The sequence below is a fragment of the Oncorhynchus keta genome, chromosome 14 (assembly GCF_023373465.1).
Source record: "Oncorhynchus keta strain PuntledgeMale-10-30-2019 chromosome 14, Oket_V2, whole genome shotgun sequence".
In the NCBI taxonomy this organism is placed as follows: Eukaryota; Metazoa; Chordata; class Actinopteri; order Salmoniformes; family Salmonidae; genus Oncorhynchus; species Oncorhynchus keta.
Window position 1 is genome coordinate 48,243,487 of NC_068434.1, and position 4,984 is coordinate 48,248,470.

Genomic DNA, 4,984 nt, shown 5'->3' on the forward strand with positions numbered 1-4,984 from the left:
CAGATTGGTGGGAATTTGAGGTGCTTCACCAGTTCCTGAAAGAGGAAGATGAGGCCAGACTGGCTGCACTGAGGGTGAAGGAGGCGGGAAAGATGATCGCCAGAGAGATACAGAAATGATCTCAAAACCACTGCACGAGCAGAAACTCTCCAAAAAAAGAAGCTAATTTCTCACAGACTAAGAACACACCCAGACAAGCTACAATGCACACTGCCGAATCCACAGCTGGTCTTAGGAGCGGTGATAGCTGTGGCCAAACTCCTGGGTAACCTGCAGTTCGGAGTCTGGGAGAAGATGCAAGGGATAGTTCCAATACACTCCTCTGATTCTGGACCCCAACACTGCTGAATGTAGGCTATATCTGTCTGATGGTCTGACCAGGGTGAGAAATTTAGGCTAAAGGCAGCATTTCCCTGACAAACCATAGAGGAACTGGGCTCTGAGGGGTTCAGCTCAGGAAAGCACAGCTGGGAGGTGGGGGACCACCCTGACGGGGTGATGTATGTAACCAGAGACAGTCAACAGGAAGATGGAGTTATATGTAGGCCTAAAGTATGGAGTCTGGGCTTTACGGCTGAAGAGCTGTGAGTATTGTGCAGGCGGTAAGACTCCCCCTCTAAGGAGACCCCAGGGGATCAGTGTTCAGCTGAACTATGACAGCCGGGAGGTGTCCTACAAACCCAAAGACATGACTCACATTTAAACGGTACCCATACTTCTCTATAGGAAAGCCCGGTGATACTATCTACCCTGATGTACAGATCTAACAATCAGAGGTGTCTCTGATTGTAGTCCCGATGAGGTGTGTGTGAAAAATATTAATGTTTTGGTTTGTAATGAATATGTTTTTCTGTTTTGGTAATACACATTAAGAACTGTTTATTTATGCGCAGTGAATCACAGAGTAATGCTTTTAGGGTTGGGTTGCGTTTCCGTCATCGACACGCAACTGTTCTGGCTCATAATGACGACCGGAATAGATCAAAAGGAATGGCATCAAACGCCTGGCTACCATGTGCTGGATGTATTTCATACCATTCCACTGGTTCCGCTCCAGTCATTACCACGAGCCCGTTCTCCCCAATTAAAGGTGGCACCAACCTCCTCTGGTTTGTTATGAAGACTCATCATGAAAGGAATAGATGAGCTTTGTACGACAAGTCACCGGATTTCTACACACAACTCATTTGACTGAATAGGGCCTGGAGGACAAAAGCCAAGGGCATAATGTCTGTGATCAGTTCAAGTTTAACTCTCGGAGAGTAATATGACAGAGTGTGTGTTTACAGAGAGATGATGACATACGGAGGATCTGAGATTGTCTGTATTTGTAAATCATTTCTCCAGAGGTCTGTTCTGTGCCTACTGTACGATTTTTATCTCATTAGTTCTTGTTATTTCAAAAATATTTTTTCTAACTAAATATTGACTGTTAAATATTGAATGAATAATATATGGGTAGCCTTATGCTTTATCTGTATATGCTTTACTAATCAATATCAAGTATGATATTCTGATTTGAATAATGTCAGATAATATTTAACACGAATCCTCATCCTGTTTCATCAAAATATGTATGAATCTAAAGTATAAACTGTTAGCCGGGTTACACTTGTGACATATATTATATTAAATGTCAACATTATATTATTGTAATATTATTTGCTAATCTCTGTATCGGATTAACTATTGAAGAACTTAAAACAGATTTCTCCTCTCATCAATAAAAAGCAAAGGAGGATGTCTGATCATTAAGATGATCATTAACTTATTTTTATTTAAATTGTCATTTTATTGATAACACCTTAACACATTTCCTTAAGTTTGAGAAACACATGTAGCACATTGGGGTAGCACAATAATCAGAAGAATCAGAGAAATATAGGATAAATGTATTCTACAGAAGAAACCCAAACTGACAAAAACAAAACTAAGACCCAACTGCAGAGAAATTATTGAATAAAGTTTTTAAACAGAGGGACTAGGAAGAGTTAAATAAATACTACGGAGATACTAGCTCAGTGTTTTCAGTACAGGTGGTCTAGTCACTGGATGGATGCACTTTGTATTCCTATTGTTTAAAACGTTTCCAAAATTAACTCAACATAGTCCAGTGTGTATATTGTGCAGTATGCTGTGGCTAGGAATCAGTACGTCGCAGTGCATGACTTTAATGCTCATTCTAACCACCAGAGGGCATCTTTGAGCCTATCTAGGCCTACTCCGTGTTCTACTATATTTGATTGTTGCCGTTTGAGATTATGCATTTCCTGTAAGTAAAATGTCCACTTAGTCTACAGTACCAGTGACATCAAATGCAATAATATGTTAAAAAATGTACTTAAGTGGAAGTTAGGATTTCCCCCCCCCAAGTCCCACATGCAAGTTCAGTTGAGCAGGAGTCACTGGAAATGCTTATGGTTTGAGGTGATCCTCTCTCTGCTGTATGTATAGAAGTAAACCACTCTGGATTGACAACACTGAGCTCCATATAAAAGCATGCTATAGAATCATCATTACATGTTCATCATCATCATCCTCCTTGTCATAATCATCAATATCAAAGGCAGCCTCTCGTCTATCTTCGTTATGTCGTCTCGAGACAAAAATAGTTTTATGCACTTAAAAAGCTCAGAAAATAGATTGAGAAAGGTTTAGTACACCAGCGTTCAGTAGAAAATGAAAAATTAGAAGACAAATCAGGGTTAACACCAAATCTAGTGTCCTGTTGACTATCATGCAAAGAAATGCCAGCTAAGATGCTAGTTAATAGCTAATACATGCTGCTTTGTACATGCTGCTATTTCTTATTTGTTTGGAGAGGAGGAAGAGGTCGGTTCACATGTTTGGTTGGCTCAATCACCCAGGAACACTTCTAGGGACATTAGAAGAGGACCTCTACATTTAAAAAAAATGCAACCTTTATTTAGGCAAGTCAGTTAATTAAGAACAAATTCTTATTTACAATGACGGCCAACCGGGGAACAGTGGGTTAACTGCCTTGTTCAGGGGCAGAATGACTTGTCAGCTCGGGGATTCAACCCACCTCTAACCACTAGGCTACCTGCCGCCCCAAATCACAATGCCACAAGAGAGTAATTTAACATTTACGTGAGCTGTATATCGAGGGAAAAACAAAATAAAACATTGAAGAAAAAGCACATAACTGACCAATAAAATAAATAAATAAATAATAAAATAAATATTAACCTGAGGACTAACCAACCGGCTGACCACCTCACTATTCATTGAGATGGTCAAAATTGTCAGGCCAATAATAATGAGACACTTCCAAAGGCAGCCAATCACAGGCAGGCATAACAACTGTGGTGGTAGAATGGCAAAAAACCACTCACTTAGATCCAAAATGTGAAACTTCGATCAACTTCCTGGCTGACTATATGTTGCAGACACCTGACAGATCTCACAACGTCTGGATAGGTATTTAACATATCAGATAACCCCATCCTATAATATATTATAGTAACCGGATACCCGACTGCACAGTCCACGATGTGACACGCAAACCATTTGTTGATGAAATGCAACGACTGTGATATAGTCGGCCTGCAACATTACCTAACACTCCAGAGCTGATTTTTCTTCATATACATATACATGGGTGTGTGAAGCCATCTCTTCCTAAAACATGTAAATACATCTGTCCATCTCACACTGGCAAAAAAACACAATGAGTAGTAACACTAGTCAATAACATGCAATAGTAACACAAGTCAATGAATGATGATGAAAGATGATATTACAAATGTGAAAATGTAATATACATAAAAATCATAACAAAAGTAAGTTGTGGACTGAAGGTAGAGGACTGATAGGACTGCTGAAATAAAGCCTCTCTCCTCTCCTCTAAAATCTCCATCAAGTGGAAAACCAACACAGGAGCTATTCCCTTATACACACAGTCTTCTGGATACCCTGAGCCCTCAGTCACATTCTTCCACTCTGAAATGAGCAGCAACAACTAGAGACCACAGGACAGAGGGACAAGGTGTACGCAAAGTAAACACCCACACATTTACTTGACCTCACCACTAAAACACCTGCTACCCGCAGACTGCACAGGCCCACATCTCTCCAATCCAACAGCCTGCCCTGTTAGCTCTCCATTAAACCCCACTAAACATATTAAACAGGCATGGAGCCCTAGGCACGGCTCTATGCAACGCAGGACCTCAGTAGTTTCCAGATTTTATATAGGTTCAGAGTGCAACTGGCTTGGTTGACGTGTGAGAGAAAGGACAGTTGCACCTTGGGGACGCAGTAAGGATTTAAGTGTGTAAGGCTTCATCTCTGCTCACCAAAGGTTCAAAAAGCATCCCTGTACAGAAAGATGAGATGTCAGAGGTGTTATAGGTACTGTACTGTTTTAAAGAGACTGCAAAACTGTTTTAAGATGTTGAATAATAAGTAGTGAAGCTGATATGTATGGACACTATAGCATAATACTGCTGTGGTATTGTTTATTCACTTTTTCTATAGCGGCTGTAAAATTCTATAGAGGCCTCATTTGCAGTTTGTGCAGTGCAGTGCAGGAGGTGCAGTGCAGTGTACTGCAATGTCTAATCGAACCACCGGGAGCACTGGGGATCACAGAGCCTTCCCACACACCAACGGCCAACACCAGAGAGTAAGAGAGAACCGGTAGGTCTATCCTCTGAGATATGTTAATAATAATAAACACAAAAAAGGCAAAAACATGATTAGTGTGAAATACAATAAAAGCCTCTGTTACTGTTGAATCTCGTTTCGTACAGTTGATTGTGACCGGACGACGGAAGACACCAAACCAAGCCAACCCCATTTCCAGCTATTCACATTACAAAGCTGAAAATTCAAACCAGTTGATAAAACCGGCCACCTATGGACTAATACTCCCATGTACTTGGTTCCACACACACATACACACACACACACACACACACACAGAAACACACACACATTTCTAACATTCACACACTCGCTT

The 4,984-nt window shown here is 40.7% G+C and overlaps 1 protein-coding gene across 50 annotated transcripts in view; it reads right to left on the reverse strand.

Annotated features, from left to right (window-relative positions):
• Nucleotides 1-1,743: 1,743 nt before the first annotated feature.
• The window catches only part of camk2b1 (calcium/calmodulin-dependent protein kinase (CaM kinase) II beta 1), a 91,845-nt gene continuing 88,604 nt past the window's right edge, over nt 1,744-4,984 (reverse strand). For all 50 annotated transcript variants that reach the window (XM_052461860.1, XM_052461858.1, XM_052461859.1 and 47 more), the window contains one exon: nt 1,744-4,984. This exon is cut by the window's right edge and continues 826 nt beyond it. The gene's annotated coding sequence lies outside the window, so the exon portion shown is untranslated.